General features: G+C 36.0%; 1 long non-coding RNA gene across 1 annotated transcript; it reads left to right on the top strand.

Moving 5' to 3' along the window:
* The first annotated feature begins 962 nt into the window (after window positions 1-962).
* On the top strand, window positions 963-15,797 carry LOC149805623 (uncharacterized). Its single transcript, XR_016419718.1, has 3 exons — window positions 963-1,170; window positions 9,001-9,292; window positions 10,993-15,797. It is a non-coding gene; the product is annotated as an uncharacterized LOC149805623 (long non-coding RNA).
* The last annotated feature ends 6,435 nt before the right edge of the window (window positions 15,798-22,232 follow it).

Genomic DNA, 22,232 nt, shown 5'->3' with positions numbered 1-22,232 from the left:
TTGATAGCAATACCTAATTTTACTGGTTGAATGCCATATATAATTATATTGTTTTAAAGTAATACCTAATTATACTGGTGGAAAGCCATACATAATTATGCTATTTGATAGCCATACCTAATTATGCTATTTGATAGCCATACCGAATTATGCTATTTGGTAGCCATGCTTAATTTTACTGGTTGAATGCCATATCTAATTATATTGTTTTAAAATGCCTAATTATACTGGTGGAAAGCCATACATAATTATACTGTTTGAAAGTTATACTTAATTTTACTGTTTAAGGGTCATACTTTATTATGCTATTTGAAAGCCATACTTAATTATAATGTTGGAAAGTCATACCTATTTCTACTGATTGAAAGCCGTACCTAATTATACTGGTTGTAAGTATACCTAATTATTGTGTTTGTTAAGTACAACTTACGACCACAATTTTGAAAATGTATGAACTGTTTTTAAATATAATTGTTAAGGTGAATAATTATCAATCTAAGTCAGTGGATAACAATTATTAATCTAGGATCACGGTAACGAAACAATCACACTGAAATAAATTCAAAATTTTTCGCAGTACAACATATTGCATTAGTTTATGTAAATTACCCTTATAAAAGTTCTGAAATATTCATTTTTTTAAAGGTAATATTAAATCCTATCACTACGATATGGATTAGATTGACTGCATTCTTTGTTTTTAAATTCTGCACGAAGTATTTTCAACTTGTATACACTCCCATCCTACAATGATATCACTCGATTCATAAGTACTTTTCAGAGGCGTAGTCGCGTGGTATAACTAATTTTATCACTAATTGAGTGCATGTTAAAATGGACCGTCCATAGCTTGTTAAATTGATCGATTCCACCATGAATACGTTAGGATACGTCCATTGAAGTGGGCGTTCACAAGCTGTCAACTACATCCACTTCCGCCTCTGTCGAGTGAAGCATATAAACAAGAACCCCGAAGCAGAGGCTTTAACTGCAGTCAAAAGTTTGTGAACGTAAGAAAGCATATTAGACAAAATAGGGGAAAAGTACAGGCTTCAACAAAGTGGAAATTATTGAACAGACTAATCATTCAGGAACACATCGATACGTGGTAAAAGGAGCTGGATAATTTTAAAGGAAAGGCAACAAAGATTGAACTGTTTCGTGTTGTACGCAAGTAGACATTTACTTCATTTTGCAGTTTATAAACCAGAATTGTATATATATATATATATATATATATATATATATATATATATATATATATATATATATATATATATATATATATATATATATTACTCATTTTACCGTCGAAGAAACTAAAGTAATTGACAAAATTATGAACGTATGTAGTTTTCATCTAGGAGGTAAGTTAGGTTTTTCACACTATTTTTCTATTTTGTTTCTGCTGTTCAGAATGTTAAGGAAGGTATAATAGAATGCTTGTGAACAGTCACTAGGATATATTACCAAAGATTTAAGAGAACTATATATGAAAGGATGTCTGTAAGAGTGGATATATGAATTTATGTATATAGGAGTTAGCGTTCAACGTCATCTCAGCACATTGTAAGATATTTGTTTCCAGTTTAAATCTTATAAAATGCAGAAATTAAGAATTTATTGACAAAACTTTTAGATAGATAAGCCTTCCAAATACATACAGGATCATATATTGGGTACATATTCTAAAATTATATAATATATAATGAAATATAAAGGTGCAAAAAATTGAGTTCTTTTATCGAATTCACATAAATCAAACTTCTACATCAGAATGTAAGTCGATGCGCTCTACTAGAATGTGTTTCATTGTCAAAGGACGATGAAATGGTTTGCACTGTGGTTGAAATTCGCATTCATGAGGTATGCAAGAGTCCGGTATGTAAATGAGTATGCAATAGTCCAGCATCTGTATCCGCATGCAGGAGTCCGGTATGTAAATGAGTATGCAATAGTCCAGCATGTGTATCCGCATGCAAGAGTCCAGTATGTGTATCCGGATGCAATAGTCCAGCATGTGTATCCGCATGCAAGAGTCCGGTATGTGTATCTGGATGCAAGAGTCCAGTATGTGTATCTGGATGCAATTGCCCAGCATGTGTATCCGCATGAAAGAGTCCGGTATGTGTATTCTGTAGGCGATCGGCACAGTGGGTTTGATGTTACGAATCTTGCTTGTGAATTTTTTATTCCACATGTTGCAGAGGCGTAGCTATGATATTTTGCGCCCGGGGACGAACTATAAAATTGGCGCCCCAGCCCCCCCCCCCCCCCCCGTTTAATCACATTTTTGAATATTACCCTTGTTTACTTATTATAATGTAACGTTGCAAGCCTCATTTTGGCGCCCCTGTACCTTGGCGCCCGGGGACATATGTACCCCTGCCCCCCCCCCAGCTACGCCTCTGACATGTTGTGTCTATTAAATATAAGATAGCGATTGACATGATATTTTTGAGTCAGTAAACGGGATCTTCAATTCGAAAACGGTTGATTTCAGCGTAGCTGCGTCTGCTTTAAATGACTTTTCATTGCCATTAATTTTAACGTTAATAGGCAGGCAATATAATAGCTGTTTCAAGAATGTATGAGCAAATCGTGTTTCTGTAAGGTTTAGGATATTAAAGGATTATGGAACTTAAAGTGATGGACGGCTTTCAAGGTGGATAGGGAATCTGAAAAAAAACCTTGAAATTTCTTTTTTAGAAGATTCAAAGTAGTGAAAAGAAACGAGGTGAAAATGGAGGTTTTCTATGGCAACCGTTTCGAGATAGTGGCATCGGATTTTAAATGATAAATTGCATCATTGTCTACATCTTTCGTACTATCTTATACAGGTACGTTTGGCTACGATGGGAGGCTCTGATTTCAACCAGTTTAATACAAATAAAAAATGTATATAATACAAATATGAAAAGTATATAATACAAATATAAAAGGTATATGTTACGAATATAAAATGTATATAATACAAATATAAAATTTATATAATACAAATAAAAAATGTATATAATACAAATATAAAATTTATATAATACAGATAAAAAATGTATATAATACATATATAAAAAGTATATAATACAAATATAAAATGTATATAATACAAATATAAAATTTATATAATGCAAATAAAAAATGTATATAATACAAATATAAAATTTATATAATACAAATAAAAAATGTATATAATACAAATATAAAAAGTATATAATACAAATAAAAATTGTATATAATACAAATATAAAAAGTATATAATACAAATATAAAAGGTATATGTTACGAATATAAAAAATATATAATATAAATATTAGAAGTATATATTACAAATATAAAATTTATATAATACAAATATACAATGTATATAATACAAATATAACAGGTATATAATACAAATATAAAAGGTATATGTTACGAATACAAAAATTATATATTACAAATATTAAAGGGCTATATTCCAAATATAAAAAATATATAATACAACTATTAAAAGTATATATTACAAATATAAAAAGTATATAATATAAATGCAAAAACTATATAATATAAATCTAAAAAGTATATAGTACAAACATAATAAAAATTATATAATACAAATAATCGTTCATATTACAATTTACGTGTCACAAAATATATTGTGCCGGAAAAACGTATCCAGTTTACAAATACACTCTGCAAGGAATACTGAGGTGTGGATACGCAGATAGAGAGCAGAGATATAACAGAATTTGATTATAGCACTTTAAAATGTTAGTTATAAACAGCGTACAAAGTATGAACCAACTTTGGGTAGTTCATTTGGAACGTGAAGGTATTGCAGCCATGTTTGATTTTTATATATGGGTCTGCCTGAACATAAACTGGAACTGGTTTGCGTTAATATCTTTAAATACATCCCTCTATCATGTAAAGGCGGTACGAATAACCTTACCTCTATGTTTATATCTCTCTCACGTTAAGACAATATGACTACCCGTACTTACCCATCTGTCTGTCTCTCTGTGACTATCTCTGCCACCTTACAATTGTAGTAACCTTCTTTCTCTCTCCTCTAAAATCAATATGAATATAATTACCTGTCTATCTCCCCTCTCTCTTTCTTTCTTTCTTTCTTTCTTTCTCTCTCTCTCTCTGTCTCTCTCTCTCTCTCGTGTGTAGATGCAATAGTAACACATTTAACTCTCTCCATTTCATGCAAAGAATATTCGAATGCCATTGATCCACTCGCTTCCTCCCTCCTTCCCTCTCTCTCTCTTTCTAGCTTGTATAGGCAATACGAATCATTTACCTCGCTCTCTCTCAATCTCTGGTTTCCTTCTTTCTGTCTATCTTCGAACATTAATGTTAAAGGAAGGCGTATTTACACATTTCTTTTCCCTTTTGTAAAACTGGACAAAAATTGGAATTGCTGTAAAAAGAAACCTTTACAAGTGTCTTGATGCTTCTTGACTTGAAGATTTGTACTAGAACCATATACGCTCTGAACTTCAGGATTTAGTATCCACGTGACAGATTATTGCGCGTGTTCTAACATTGGTATGATACTTAGAGTTAGGAATTTGATATGCATTTCTACTTCTCGAATCTGTCAAGATAAATTACAGTTTTTTAATCATATAGAACAGACAAACATATAGACAGACAAAACAAGGTGAGAAAATATTTCAATATTTGGGTGGCTGATACATTACAAACTTGAATGCTCATTGAACTGACAAAACTAGGCATTTTTCTATGAAGTACAATATAAATTTCAGAAAAAGAAAAGAATAATCAGCCAAGGTAATGCATTAAATCATTTCTACCCAACGCTTTTGATCCACAACATTCCTTCTGTCTCATTTTATCCGAAGTAAACTTAGTAATTATGAAGCAAAACTTGTGGACAGAACCAGACACACCAGTCAAACCAAACCGGAAAAACCAGTGAAATCAAACCGGACAGAAAGGTAAACCAAACCGTAGACAGATAAAAACGTTGCTTTCTCTAATCCCGTATACTAGCAACGTGTCCTGTGTATTTGAAGGTGAATGAAGACATAAAAATCGTATTAAATGTCTTGTTGATGTTAAAGGAGACAGATTAAATGTTATACAGATTCGTTACGTACATATATAATAATTAGTTTTACCAAGCACTTTATCGGTAATAGCCCTAGCAAGGTGTTAACAGCGAAACACCTCTTCACATTTTCCCAGGAAAGGTGCATTGTTCAATACATATCAGACAGCTCTACAGCATTAAACATGCACAAGCAGCTATGAAATATGCACAGAGACGGACAAATGAATGAAAAGTGATATAAAAGTCCTTGCTTGACTCCAGCATACATCAGACGAAGTATGAACATATAATCGATACCAACCATTAATCGTCAGAGCAAATTCAGTACTGTGCTTCTTTTCTACTGAGATCTGTTAGCTTTCAAAAGTAGTCATTTTTACCTTGCCATCACCTGTCACTTGTTCAATTCCGCATCCACCTTTTTATCATTTGGATGTGGCGGAACATCATCTTGTAGACACAGTACATAACACTTGAAATGACTGCATCTGTCTGTCTGTCTCTTTTGTTACTCTGTCTGTGTCTCTGTTTCTCTCTCTATCTCATTCCCTCTCTTTTTCTCTCTGCATATATATATATATATATATACATATATATATATATAACAATATATCGCACAAGGAGTGTGTATGAAACAGTTCTAATTACCCTTTACTATAAAGTAAAGTCACAATTTGGGTGTGGTGCTTTCATTTTAATTGAGTTATCTATCTGCCTTTCCTTATACATACGAATTTCCACTCAATGAACGCGAGTCGGCATGTAGTTGTTATTATTTCCTTTCAAGTAGGACCGCAATTTAGGTGTGGTTCCTTCTAATTAAGATTGTGTAAGACTTATGATAATATCTTTTGGTGACAGAGCGCATGTGACAGTTACAAGTGGATAGCGTTTGCTGAAATTACCGTTAGATAAATATAAATAACAATAGTATTTAAAATCTCAATCAAAAAAAGAGTTTTAAAGATACACGCTTTAAAGTAGAAGTCAAAAGTGGAGATTGCTAAACGTGTTCTTACGGACGAGGATCTGATGATAAGGCTTGCTGAAGCCAGGCTGATTATTTGGCTAAATATGGACTTTTGGGGTTTATTAATACAGATAGATGATACATGACATAAGCTGTGTGCAATATTTACATTAAATCGAGAATAATATACCGACCATAACAAATGGGGATACCATAACAAATGGGGAAACATACATCTTGATTCTTGAAGGTACAAAAATTCCAATGAAAATAATGTTTAGTTATATTGTGTCTTCACCTCCCATCCCCTTGCCTCCCCATCTATAGAATTAAAAACAGGAGAAAGGCCAGAGCTCTGTTCTGAGGTGCAGAAATATACCTACAAATCGTATGCACATCCAAACCATGTTGCTCTCTCTCTTTCTGTCTCTGACTGTCTGTCTCACTCTATCCGGTGACAGGTTTTAGTAATATACGCATTATTATGTAATGACTTATAGACAGCTGCAATCATTGTCAACTTGTCCTTACTACGGGGGCAACTCGGCCTAAGTTGGGCGTCAAAAACTGCCCGGCCTATGTTGGGCATAAAAACCGCCCGGCCTAAGTTGGGCGTCAAAACTGCCCCTTGCAAATTGATTTGGAGCAGCCCGGACAAATGTATTCAGACTCATCTTTAAAGTGTGACCCAATTACGAGACAACTCGGACTTTTAGCATTCCTCGGGACAAGTCCGGTCACGTTGCACGTGGTCACAATATATTCCAACAAGTCAGACTGGTTTAGTTATAAGGGTCTAAATCAAATGTGTACGTTTGTCAATGATACAGATAATAGGAGCAGGAAAACCTGCCTAGTCCATGTGCAATCAAGGCATATGTCAGTGTCAAAAAAGTGTTAACTCTTGGGTGATACCACCTTATTAGCGCATCGTTTAATACAAAATAATTTATATAATTCACAGGTACATATTTGCCTGTCAATATGGGTCGCAAATATTTAAAATAAATGATTGTTCAAGAGAACAGATGTATTAACTTAAGCGATATAAAAGTGATGCTTCATATGCCACCATTATCGTTATCAACGACATCGCTGTAACATTATCCAAATCATTATTGATATGTATTGCCTTGGTTTTGAATAACCACATACTTGTAAATAAAACATGCGTTGGCACAACAGACAGGTTGAAATGATATATTTGCTTAGTTTAAACTGATCTGTTTATGAAAGCAATAATCTATTGAATTCGCATCATTATTAGCTAGGTTTCAAGTTGCCGACAGGCAACTAAATTAAATTATTGATAATTAAATAGAGTATACATTTATCTCTCCCTCTACGCAAAGTAACTCTGCTTATCATAGCAGTAGCCCATAATCAGCAGTCTGCAAAGTAATATATCCCATCAATAACTCATAATCAGTAGTCCGCAAATTGATGTATCCCAGCAGAAGCTCATAATCAATAGTCCGCAAAGTAATGTATCCCAGTAGAAGCTCATAATCAGTAGTCCGCAAATTAATGTATCCCAGCAGAAGCTCATAATTAGTAGTCCGCAAAGTAATATATCCCAACACTAGCTCATAATCAATAGTCCACAAATTAATGTATCCCAGCAGTAGCTCATAATCAGTAGTCCGTAAAGTAATGTATCTCAGCTTTTAATCAGGAGTACAACATGACACAATGATAAACGAACACTACACGCTAAATACATATCGCATTATATACTCTGCATTGATTAAGTATATCTGCCCTCCTCGCTGAACGAATTACTTCAGCAAAGACAATCAACAGCTGGCAAATATCAGAAGTATGACCTTGTCTGGGTTATTAAATGTATTTAACAATATATTCTATTGTTTTGCGTAAACCCTTTGATTTTACTGTTTTGTACATCATTCTATGAAACAGTGATGTTTTATGCTATTTTTGAAACATATATGGATTCGTTCAAACAAATAATGTTAAATTTTGCGTCGTGTGCGCATGTACAGGAAAACTTTTTGCCTCACGCGGGTAAGCAGCTATAATATGGACATACGTCGGATTACTTGATCACACAAATCAATGCTATCAACTTCCTTGCATGACTAATCCAGTGTTCCTTTTGTTTGCATTCTTGAATTAAATGAATCATTATTTTTCCCTTTAAATGGTAAAGAACACTATACAAGATTAAATATACCTATATAAGGGGATTTTATTGAAATTTTGACCGAAAACCTGGATGGCATTATTCACGTCCGCCTGTCTGTGTGACTTACCTTCGTGCCATGCAGGGAAATACTAGGTTACTGATAAAGCAATAGTTATAATGACGTAAAAAACTTGAAAAATGTATTAGTCAAGGGACATCAGTCATAAATATTTATTGTCTAAATACAATCTGCAGTTTTAGTATAGAATCAATTGCAGGGAGGGGCCCTTGGTGGACGAGGGATCCAAAACGCTCTGCCTTTACCGATTACTCGAGCAAGTCACTTCTGTCTGAGTTCGAGTCTCGGCTCGACCAACGTGGGTTTGCGAGCAATCTTGCCAGTAGTTGCCCTTGGGTCGATCGTTCCTTCCAGGGTCTTTCCGGGTTCTACATCCACCAAACATATTTACCATTATGCATAGCCTCATATCACGTGATGAAAAAAGCATTAAACTCCTCAAAACCAAACCAAACATTTGGCAGGAGTATTCAAATAAGGAAAATAGATTTGGTTATTATTATTGGACGAACGTCAGTAGTTAATGGAAATAGTGTTATAATGCTAAAATAATCGGTTAATGTAGATTCTGTATTTTATATATTTGTATTGAGATATATCGTCACAATAGTTCAAAATTTGTCAGAGAATTACATTCATTCAAATATACAGCGAAAGTGAAAAAAAGAATGAGTAAAAACAAATCAACAACTTATTACAGTTTTCATTGAATTTAAAATATTGAAATAATATATTTTCAGGTTTAACGATGAAAACGTCAACATTGTGTTTCCTTTTCGGACTGGCTGTAGTCGTATCTGTAAATTCTGTTATGGCGGACTTTTCACGGAGGAACTGTTTCGTGGAATGTATGGTACAGAAATACCGAAAACCAGTTTATTGCGAGTGTTCAAACACCGATAAATTACAATGGGGTAAAAGAACACCGGACGGCTATCGCAGCCGTTCCCCTGTCCGAATGCCATTTAGATACGGAAAACGAGACTCTCCGTTCACAGAACAGAAAACCGAATACACATATGACGACACAGGGTATGTATTGTGATTGCTGAGCATCAGCGTGAGTTGGTTTATCGTAACGTTCCTCTTTTCATACATGATCTTTTTATCTTTATAAATCACATTTGTATTACAGTCCATGCTCTTTATTACCAAAAGTATTTACAAATTACTTAATTTGTATGAATTATCATGTGTGCCTACCTCTTCATGAAATATATTGGATGATTTTCGTATCCATCTCCAATATCAAAATAATTCGTTACTTTTAGAATTTGGCCCATTCAGAGAGACCGCTTCCTGTGAACTACAGCTGTAGTATTTCAAATCAGGTCTTGAAGTTACTGTTGCATAATTTCAGCACATGAATCTGACGCAACTATTGTACAAGGACGAGAATAGATAATCAGATATCTCGTAATAAGGAATATGATATTGTTTTAATTGGCTGACCAGGACAATGGGTATTTATTAAATACCTCAAAGGAAATACATGCGGTAATTATTTTATTTTTAAACTTAACTACCCTGATTCAAAAACGTATCAAAATATAATGTAAAATCGTGTGTCAAGAAAAGGGAAATAACAAACAAACAAACGAACAAACCCACAGAAAAACACGCGGATAAACACAAACAATTTAGACGAAGAAAAATGAAAGTTAGAATTGACTCTCTTCGAAATAAATTACAGAAAGCTAAGCTGAAACTATTTGGTTCAAAGAAAGATAATTTCGTATTGTGAGCTGGACATATGTAAATGGGAAACCAAATGATCATGCAACACTGTATAAACGTACTGGACAGTGTCGAAGTTTTTTAAAAACTGTTTTATCAAAGACATTGTTTATACGACGGACTTGTGGTTTGTAGAGATATGATTTTGTATAATTGTTGGCATTGTTTTACAGTTTGATTGAAGCTTTTGAAAATGACCGCACTTATATACACCATTTGTTTAATTGCAGTAAACATAGAAGGGTCGTTTGTTGCAAACAACTGTTTGTAAAAACTTTCCGTCCAGACAACTAACCATAACAATAATAGAGTTTACCAACTATCAATTGATTATAGTACCGAAAACCTGTAGCTAAAGCCTACACAATCCGTGACCTGTCATTTTAATATTTTTGCAAGAAAGAACCATTTTGAAAAGTTAGTGGCAGACTAGCTAGATACAATATTTACACTGATATTCTAATAGGATGAAGACTTTGAAAATCGAGATTAAAATAGTTTTAAGATAACATAAATTCACAATTAGCGCCTGTCGCACTAAAGTTCCCAGTTAGTGCCTGTCACGTTTAAGTTGCCCAAAAGTGCTTGTCACATTTACGCACCCATTTGGTGCCTCTCGGATTTAGTGGAAACACATACGATACACAATTTTGTCCTTATTCCTAGATTAGATTTCTATGTTCACTTGAGAAGAAAACGAAAAGTAAAAAAAAAACCAGTTAAAACATGAAATAGCTACCTGTGTCCTCTAATTTCCGGTATTTACTGTGTTTCTCCTTTCCGTATTTACATACGTATCTACATACATAATACCATTAATGATATTGGCCAACTAATGACATGCGCAGTAAAGCTTTTATATGACATTTATCAACTACCGACATCCGTAGTAAAGCGCTTAGATTGAGTACCCTCAGCAATTTGAGAAGCATCAATCGATTCAGCGTTATACTAAACTTTATCATGACAAATATCAAATATCGTTTCTTTTCCAGTCCTAACACTTTAGAAAAAATCCTGTCCATTGGCCGATATGAAGATGACGAGTAATCACGTGACACATGAGCTTCGAGAAAGAAAAAGAACTCACCAACATTTCACCAACATACAGCATGTGATTTGTCTTAATTTAGAAATCAATTTCCGTTTGGAACAATCTTCCGGGAATGCCAATTACTAAGTAGCATATGAATTTTGTTTAATCTTTCTATAAAATCTTTGAGACGATAGGCTGTTCAAAAACAGCATGATTGGATTTTTCAGAATGTGTCAATGTTAACCATGTATCACATGACACATTCGGACGAACGCTTCCCACCTTTTGATGTCTAAATTTTAGCTGTCATATGGAATGCTGTTTCTTAAAATCTCAATGAAGCTTAAGATAAACTTTAATTGGCATACTTTAATTGCCAATACTTGTATCATACATGTTATAAAGGAGCATCTTCAGTTCGGTTGTGAAATATATGTGAAATTAACTCTGACGGTGGCTACTGAATTTCGAAACATCAAACCTAGTGTAAAACAGCTAATATAAGTTCTTATATGTGAATATGGCATTTACAGGTCCACAGAAGTCTCATGAACCATTGTTTTCAAACACTGGCTTGTTGATAGATTCGCTTTGCTCGTTTTGACAAAAGGAAAGTGAAGCTAGGATTCCATTCCTTATAATGATTGATTTTCATGTAACTGCAAGATATGCACGATTCTAAGGTGTATTGTTTACATGCAATTCATGTATACATGCATTTAAGTAAATCAAATTTGGCTCTTGATTCCATTAGCATGTTAGATTGGTGACTTGACCTATTTGTTTGATGGGATCTGTGTAGACCTATTTGTTTGATGGGATCTGTGTAGACCTATTTGTTGGATGGGATCTGTGTAGACCTATTTGTTTGATGGGATCTGTGTAGACCTATTTGTTTGATGAGATCTGTGTAGACCTATTTGTTGGATGGGATCTGTGTAGACCTATTTGTTGGATGGGATCTGTGTAGACCTATTTGTTGGATGGGATCTGTGTAGACCTATAAATCTTTTCAGTTAAGATACATATTGTTCTCTAGCTCACTGTTTCGCTAGTCGTGATGTTTTTGTTTTTAAATAATATTTTGATAATTTAAACAACTTACGTAACTAACGATATATATCTTTAATGTAAGAACTATTTGTTTTATCTCAATAACGTGGTTATTTTATTTGTATTGCTATTATATATTTATTTATTGTCATTCTCCAAACAAACGTCAATCTCATTACTTGCTACTTTGAAAGAATGACTATATTAATATGTATGTATGTATGTATGTATGTATGTATGTATGTATGTATCTATGTATGTACTACTTTGAAAGAATGACTATATTAATATGTATGTATGTATGTATGTATGAATGTATGTATGTATGTACGTATGTATGTATGTGTGTGTATGTATGTATGTATGCATGTATGTGTGTGTGTGTGTGTGTGTGTGTGTGCATGTATGTATGTATGTATGTATGTATGTATGTATATGTGTGTGTGTGTTTTTTTTTTCTTCTTCTGACCTTGTCATATCCTGTACATTTCCTGTCCATAAACATAACATTGTGATCTTGTCTGTGATAAGCCCATCATTAAAATGGAAGACATAGTAGTAAATGTTTAATGTAGTTTTAATAGTTACATAGTCTGTATGATATACACTATATATATATATATATATATATATATATATATATATATATATATATATATATATATATATATATATATATATATATATATAATTTTTCTGAGCTATTAACAGAAGGTAATTATTTGTTGCCTTTGTAACTACCTCTGTTTGTCGTCCAAAATAAAATACGAAATTAACATTGGCACTTCATGATAGGAAATACTGCAATACTACTCATGTGATCAATTGTAATTTAAAGGCATACACAAGTTTGATACGATATGTTTACGACCGTATCTTTTATTGTATTTACGTCAAAATTAAAAATGTTTACATCATAGATTAATCTGAAACAAATCTAACAGGGTATAGTCTTAAGTACCATGCTGGAATGCAAAGTATCCGAATGGTGTGGCCATGACATCTGCATATAGAATTTGGCCCTGACATCTGGATATGCAATTTGGCCTTGACATTTGCATATGCAAGCTATGGCATAATCAACTAAACGCAAAGAAGAAACGGCCAGGAGAAAATAAAATCAAGTCAAGTTATTATTAGCAGCAGAGGATGTCAGAGAATAATGGAGGTTATATAGTGTATTCATTTTTAATTCCATTTCAGCCGATTTTTATAATACGTATCCGTAATTTATTTTGCTGTGGCTGTCATGTTATTGGAGTAGCTTAGCAATACAAATTATCTGCTTGTTTTAATTATTATTGCAAAATGGGCTAGATCTGATGGCACATGCAGCACTTTAAAAAAAAAATATATTCGCTTCAGTGACAAATACGTTGCAATGTTCACGAATTGGTTTAAATTTTACAACGTGCAACTGAACCGCAATACATTTGAAGTTTAAATTTCATTTTCTTGAATCTGAATAGCTCTTGATCATCACGTGTAGTTTGATAGTTGGTCTGATTGAATTTTCCATAAAAAAATCTTAACATTACAGCAGGGTTTCAGAATTCATAAAACGACAGACTCTATTATGAAACAGGTGAAAGCATGACCCAAAACGTTCTGATCGTTTGCAATTACAGCTGCTTTAGTAATTAGGCTTATTATTTACAATGTTTAAAATAACTCTTACAAGGTGCATCATTAAGAACATAGCATTAAATTAATTATTCCTTGATTACATATACACCAGCATTACGATGCCTTCGAGGTTTGTTGACTTTGCAAGTGAATATTCCGTGCATTATATGCTAAAACTGTGGTATATGATATTCACGTCCATCGGTCATATCAAGGTACTGAAGCTCAGGGCCTTCCGTCATAAAATGATATTGTACGCATGCCCATTGGTCATTTAACGGTATTGATGCTCAGGTCCATCGGTCATAATATGGTATTGTACGCATGCCCATTGGTCATTTAACGGTATTGATACTCAGGTCCATCGGTCATAATATGGTATTGTACGCATGCCCATTGGTCATTTAACGGTATTGACGCTCAGGTCCATCGGTCATAAAATGGTGTTGATTCCAAATGTATTCAAAAATATTCTGCGTAATCAAAATGCTGCATATATCGAATTAGAGTGAGATTTCCTAATCCAGAGTAACACTTGTAACTCGAATTAGAGTGAGATTTCCTAATCCAGAGTAACACTTGTAACTCGAATTAGAGTGAGATTTCCTAATCCAGAGTAACACTTGTAACTCGAATTAGAGTAGATTTCCTAATCCAGCGTAACACTTGTAACTCGAATTAGAGTGAGATTTCCAAGTGTAGAGTTACACATTTAACTCATATTAGAGTAAGATTTCCAAGTCTTGAATAACACTTTTAAGTCGAATTAGAGCGAGTTTTACTAGTCTAGAGTAACACTTGTAACTTGAATTAGAGTGAGATATCCATGTTTAGAGATAATACTCGTAATTCAAATTAATGTAAGATTTTCAAGTCAAGAGTAACACTTAAAACTCTATATGATCGATGTTTCCTAGTCTAGATTATCTCTTATAACTCTAATTAGACTGATGTTTCCAAGTCTAGATTATTACTTGTAACTCAAACTGGAGTGCGATTTCGAAGTCTAGAGTATAACATATCACTCGAAGTTGAGTAATATTTACAAGTCTAGAGTAAACATGCCATTAGACGTAAAGTATCATTTAGTAGTCTACAGTAACACTTGCTCTTGGAAATGATGAGTAAAAGTATTTGACCGAGGCACCAGGATTCTCAAATTTTTTTATTGCATTCGCGGTTTTAGGTCAGGCAAAAAGAGAAGCTCCAAGACGTTGTAGACAAAAGTGTCAGAATTACTATATCCATGATAAAACAGGTGACAAAGCTTTAATGTGTGTGGTTTTTAATTTTCTTAATTTCCTTGAAGAGTGTTAAAATTTTCTTTCTGGCTACGATATTTATGAGTTCTTTGCCAACACGTGTAATAATCGTAAGTATTGTACAAATTTATGATACAATTTACAAAATCCTGGGCAATATAATTTTCTTTTCTCATTTGAATTTACCTTTAGATCATAAGAAAGTCAATAGTATGTTGAAAGGCAGATATTGATTATTTCTTGACTTAATTAATTATTTCTAACCAGTAAAACCGTTATGAGTTACAAATTGGTCTCCCAATCCAATCTTTTACAAATATTTTCTGTAACTGTGAAAAAAAAAATTGGTTACGTATGCTTTCTTTCGTACGATTGGTGCCTTTTAAAGAAAAGGAAAATAAATGTCACAACAATACTGTCTATAGAAAAGGAAACATAACGTCGTTTGTCACAACAATACTGTCTAATATGAAAGTCTACATGTTTCCTGCATTTAGCGGGTTACCAATAATAATGGCATAGACGGTATCTTATTTACAAATATTATACGCAAAAATAGAAACATTAACATCAACTGTTTCAATATAACAACATTTTCAATTTACATTCTTGTATTAAGCCTTGAGCAAATTAGACGTATAAGGTTAAAACTCATACAGATATAAAATGTACATGAAATTTTATTTTTTGTATTGATGCCATTACAATTTAACACTGTTTTTCCACTGCTACGCATTGTATAATACAAATTGTAAGAAGAGCTTGTGATCAGTAACATAATATAAGTACATTTACAATAAACTTTGAATTGTTACGTACTAAATTGTTTTGTTTAATTTATAATAGATTGTGTATGGTTGTGTACTAAACCCTACATACAATGCATACTCTATTGCAAGTCCTAGTCATTGATACTAAAAATCATCAAGTCTTGAAAAGCAGGGTCTCTTAGAACTGCTTTACCAATAATTACTGGTGTCAATCGAAAGTTTTCCTAGCAGATCAACAATGAAATATTCCTATCTCCCGAAGGATGTGTTTATGTACATACTGATGATGATTACAATAAAAATATAGTCGTCAACCACATAAGGAGAACTTCCATGTGTCAATCCACCACTTGAATAAACAAATCTTTCTTGAGCGACAAAAATAACCGAAGACTTGTTATTGTGCTTTAAAGCGAGATATAGCAAGTGAGCTCTATTGTTTACATGATTACATATAATAATTGATCAACTGATCTCTCTTTCTCATTCATATATATATATATATATATATATATATATATATATATATATATATATATATATATATATATATATATAAGTAGTGAAGTGGGGCACCTTAGCGACAATGGGAATGAGCATTACAGAGACCCCTGGGCAACTCTAACGACAAGGGGAATTTAACATGGAGAAAAATCGTGGGCAACTCTAGCAACAAGGGGAATTTAACATTGAGAAAAATCGTGGGCAACTCTAGCGACAAGGGGAATTCAACATGGGGGAATAAAGTGTGGGTCTACCTAGGGACAAGGGGAACTGAACATGGGATTTTTTTATTTTTTAAAAAAAAAAAAATAAAAAATAAAAAATAAAAAATCAAAAGGGGTAGGCAATTGAAAGTCATTCTCTTTTCGAGAAATATGGGTGGCCCTGAAAAGGGCCTTTGGGTTTATGTTAATGTATCCATTAACATAAAGGGCATCTGCGGCATCTTCTTGTCCTCAAGCTGTGTCTTACTCGAGGGCCATAAATCAGTGTCCTCTTGAGGCAACCTTGTCTTTCGACGTACACTCTTCGTATCCACATACTGGTGTCTGATTTGTCGACAACGGTCCACTTGGACCGGACATACATGAGCATGTCCGTCCTAAACATCACTGAAGACACAAAGGTGGATGATTCGACTGTGGTCCACATCTTGAAGCGACGAGAACAGGTGAATCAATGCAGTGAACTGCGCTTATTTATAAGTAGAGGGAGGATTGAAACGGATTGAGTTCATTCACCAATCCGAACACGCGTTACAAAATTCAGTCAGCCCGCATCCAATCCGAAGAGAGCAGTTTGTGACGTCACGTGGTCTATATAGATTCGCTAGCGCCTGTGTGCAGTCAATCTATGCGACAGTGATTCAACATGACGGAAACTCAGAAAACGATTCATTGGAGTGCACCAGCAGTGGAGACCACCCAAGGGAACCCGGACTTACTTTCAGAAGAGGTAAACTGGGATTTTGTGGATTTTCTTACCTCGCAAGAATTTGTTCCGGAACCTTCGTTACCTTATTCATTACCGCAAGTGGAGACTTTTAGACAGAGAAAGAAAGAAGAATTGGAGAAATTTATACAACGACAAAAGGAAGCGGAACAAGCTTTTCTCCTACAGCAACAGCAGCAAGAAGAAGAGGTAAGAAAAAAACAACAACAAGAAGAAGTAGCAGCAAAGAAACAAGAGGGTGAAAATCAAACGGTCACGGTACTATTGGACATTTTAGCGGAGTTAAGAAGTCTGAAACAAATGTATCAGACTTCTTTATTATGACCGAAGAGAATACGACCTTCCCGAGCTAAACACGTTAACCCTGTGACTAATCCTGTTGTACCACCCTTAGTGATTTCAACCAAATCATCATCATCATCAACAGTACGCAGTCCAGAAGTAGGCCTTGGCCGTGGCAAAGGCTTAAGGCAGTTAAAGTTGATTGCTTAAACTCACACCTACACCAAAAAAGGCCCTTTTCAGGGCCACCCACATTTCTCGAAAAGAGATAGCCTTTCAATTTGCCATAAACTAAAAAAAAAAAAACCCATCTTACCCCCTATAGTACGTGTCTTTGTATGAGTGCGTGAGTGTACGTTCTTATTTTAAAATCATAACTCAAAGACACTTACCTTATATAATTAATTTATTCTTTTATCCATTCTTACAATCCAATTCACAATTCACAACAGAACACTTTAATTAAAAGTTCATTTATTTCTTCTTTCTCCTTGTTTAGTCTCTCTGTTTTTTGAATTTCTTCACCGTCTTTTCCTCTTCTTTCTCCTCATTTTCTTCCCTTCTTCTTTTCTTCTCCTCTTTCTTTGCCTCTTGTAAATATAATTGTCTTCTTTCTTCCTCTTCTTCCTCTGAAGAATTCCTCTCTTCCTCTGAAGAATCCCTCTCTTCTTCTGAAGAATTCCTCTTTTCTTCTGACTCGTCTTGTTTCATTTTTGGGCAATCTGGAGACCAATGTCCTTTTTCTTGACAATAATAACAGGTATCTTGACTTTTGTCTTTTTTAGCCCTTTTTTTTCTTTTTTGACGGTCTGGACACTCTGAAGACCAATGCCCTTTCTTCTGACAGATATAGCAAGTATCTTGACTTTTATCTCGAAAGGAAGGAGAGTAGTCCGTGGGCTGGTCTGAAGAGAATTTTCTAATGACCCCTCGCAAAGCTCTGACGAAACTTTCGATTTGGCTAGTCTCTTCCATCGTTGTGCTCGGTTAGAGAGTGAAATGAATAGTGAAAGGACAAGACACACACCCTTTTATATACGGTGGTCTGCCATGACTATAAATTAGTCTATGGTGTTTAAACTTGAGTCATTTGACGTTTTGCACTCAAGATGAAACGATCCTATTCATTCGAGAAGAAAGAAGAAGAAAGTAAGAGGCAGAAACGTGATCTATCGCCTCGTACCAGGGCTGAAGTCTTGGCACAAATTCATGCCAGTGATTTTGAAGAGGACATGAGTGAACCAGAATTCGAACCCTCTAAACCAAGTTCGCCACCCTTAGTCAACCCTGAAAAATACTATTCCATTCGAGAGACCGAAAAGAACTCCTCTAGAAAATTTAGAACCACGGCTTACAAATACACGGTGAAGTTTAAAGATTTCAAGGCTGAAGTACCGTTAGAGAAAGCAGAAGGGTTCATCACTGGAGTGTGGGATTCTTTGCTCACCGCACTCAAGCGACAATGTCAACCCAAAGAAGACGATCCATACAACACGACAGCTTGAAATCCCCTGTTTGGAACGAGTTCAGCACCCCTGCAGAATTGACTGCTTCCAAAGTCATGGACAAGATTCAACACGTGCAACAATCCAATGACCAGTTTGACATCACCGATGGAAAAGCCACACTGGACATGACCCACGTCTCTCCTCCTCAAGGGACTGGACGCAAAAAGGTCTTATTGGTGGACGACCTTCGCAACACCAAAACAAGTCTCGTCCGAATTAACAACCCTCATGACCAGATGTGTTTAGCCCGAGCCATCATGGTGGGACGAACCTATGCCAACAAGAACGACACGGCAGAATGGAAAAGAGCCTGGAAAACTATTCAACGATCCGATCGAGCCAAACAACGAAATGAAGCAGAACTCCTGTTACAACAAGCTGGACTGTCCAAAGACACACCCTGTGGCATTCCTGAAATGCAAAAATTGCAAGATGCCCTAGCTCCACGATACACCTTGAAAGTGCACCCTCAAGAAATGCGCGGGCCTCTGTTGTTTCGGGGCCAAGATTTTAAGGACGGAAAATACATTCATGTCTATTATCACGATGACCATTTCGATACCATTACCAGTATCACTGGATTCCTGGGATACAGTTATTACTGTGAGAAATGTGACTATGGCCATAATAATCGAGAGCAACACAAGCATTGTGGATCGAAATGCCCAGGATGTTTGGCCTCTCCACCCTGTCTGAGCGAAGGACCAGTGTCTTGTTCAACTTGTCTGCGCACGTTTGTCAGCCCTACCTGTTACCAACAACATTTGAAAACACAAGGTTCACAGAAGAAATGTGCTTGTCAACTCCTGAGATTGTGCCCTACCTGTGGACAAGGCATACTTACCAATAATGCCAAGGCACACGTATGTCGAGGAAAGAAAAAATGTCACATTTGTCACCACATCGTGGACTTGGAACAACAATGTTACGTGCAAAAATACCAACCCCCTCCAGAGAAAGAGGACGGTCACAAGAAGAAAGGCAATTTCATCTTTTTCGATTTCGAATGCATGCATGAGACTGGCATTCACATTCCTAATTTCTGCGTGGCTCATCGAGCGTGCGAGAATTGCATTCAAGAACCTATCTACAGTCATTGTCCTCATTGCAGCAACATTCCCGGAGGGCGTGAAAAAATCTTTCGGGGACCGAACACGTTAGCCGATTTTGCCCAATGGGTCTTAGACCCCATCGACAAGACGAGGAGCCCAGAGGACATCGAACGTTACGGAGATTGTCATCGTCATGCCACGGTCATGGCTCACAATTTTTCCGGATACGATGGACAGTTTCTTTTGAGATACTATACGAAACAAGGCACCGAGCGTCCTAAAGTCACTTTGAACGGAGCCAAAATCATTTTCATGCAAGTGGGACAAGTACAGTTTAAAGATTCGATGAGTTACTTGGCCATGCCTTTGAGTCGAATGCCTCAAACGTTTGGAATGACAGAAAGGGCTAAATTGTACTTTCCACACTTTTTCAATACGGAAGCCAATCAACACGCCGTTCTACCCCATTTACCTGAGGCTCACTATTACGACCCCGAAAACATGCGTACCGAACAACGAAAAGCTTTCTACGCTTGGTACCAGGCTCACGCCTCGGACCCTTTCGACTTTCAGGAAGAAATGCTAAAGTATTGTCGTTCCGACGTGGACATTTTACGGCGTTGCTGTGGAAAATTTCGAGAACTGTTCATGGAAAGAACCTTGCACCATTGCTAAAGCGTGTTCCTTAGTGTACCGGCAACGATTCATGCCTGAAAACACCGTAGCTGTCATCAGCCCTCAAACGACCCACTTTGTCAAACGTCAATACTCGGTCAAAGCCCTACGTTGGTTACATTACTTATGCGACAAGGAAGACAAGTGGATTCAGCATGCTCGCAACGGAGGGGCTGAAAAGACCATCGGAACGTATTCGGTAGATGGCTGGGACTTAGAAAACCCAAAGATCGTGTACGAGTTTAACGGTTGCTTATTTCACGGATGTCCTGTTTGTTACCCTGACCGTGGCACTAAAAATCAGTTTTTGCAACGAACCATGGAAGACTTGTACCAGGACACTTGTCAGCGACGCCTAAAGTTAGAACAGGAAGGATACCAAGTGGTGGAAATGTGGGAACACGAGTACGATCACCGTATGAAAACCGATCCCGAGTTTAAACGCCTCGTGGAAAGTTACCAGTTCATGGATCCGCTGAACCCGAGGGATAGTTTGTACGGAGGAAGGACCAATGCCACCAGTTTGCTGTACCAAGCCGACGAAGAGAAAGGAGAAGAAATCAAATACTTGGACGTGTGTTCGCTGTATCCCTACGTGTGCAAATATTGTCGCTTTCCTGTAGGGCACCCCCAATTGTTGACGGAACACATCGACCTGAAAAACATTCGACAATACGAAGACTTGATCAAGTGTAAAGTTTTGCCTCCCACGAACCTATACCATCCCGTCTTACCTCACCATTGTCAAGGCAAACTGATGTTTCCATTGTGCCGTACTTGTGCCGATACGTGCAACCAAGACCAACCTTGTCAGCACACCCAGGAAGAACGTGCCTTGACGGGAACCTGGGTCAGCGTAGAATTGTTCAAAGCTCTGGACATGGGATACCAACTGTTAGAAGTGTACGAAATTTGCCACTTTCCCAAGACACAACAATACCACAAGGGTGATCCCAGTCAGAAAGGCATTTTCGCTGACTACGTGGATGCCTTTTTGAAACTGAAGCAAGAAGCCAGCGGCTATCCTTCCTGGTGTCACACTCCCGAAGACCAAATACAATTCAAAGAGAAATACTATGAACAAGAAGGCATCTCTTTAGACCACATCGAGAAAAACGAAGGCAGGCGATCGTTTGCCAAAGTGATGTTAAATTGCTTGTGGGGTAAAATGGCATAACGACCGTGTTTACCCAAGACGGAATGTTTGACAGAACCTTCCCGCTACTTCCAAATGATTCACGACAAAACCAAGTACATGAAATACGTGGACGTCGTTCGCGAGGATTTGATCTTGGTCAATTACGAAGAAGATCTGGACTTTGTACAAGACGACCCTTTTGGAAATGTCATCATTGCGGCTTACGTGACAGCTCATGCTCGTGTAAAATTGTACGAAGCTTTAGAACTGTTAGGGGAACGCGTCCTGTACTTTCACACGGACAGTTGCATTTACATCCATCACCCGAGTCAACAGCACCCTGACATCGAAGGAGACCGTTTAGGAGCCTGGACAGAC

The sequence above is a fragment of the Sinohyriopsis cumingii genome, chromosome 2 (genome assembly GCF_028554795.1).
Source record: "Sinohyriopsis cumingii isolate HCF-2022 chromosome 2, ASM2855479v2, whole genome shotgun sequence".
Taxonomy (NCBI): Eukaryota; Metazoa; Mollusca; class Bivalvia; order Unionida; family Unionidae; genus Sinohyriopsis; species Sinohyriopsis cumingii.
The sequence above is the reverse complement of the archived record's forward strand: the minus strand, read 5'-3'. Positions and strand labels throughout refer to the sequence as shown.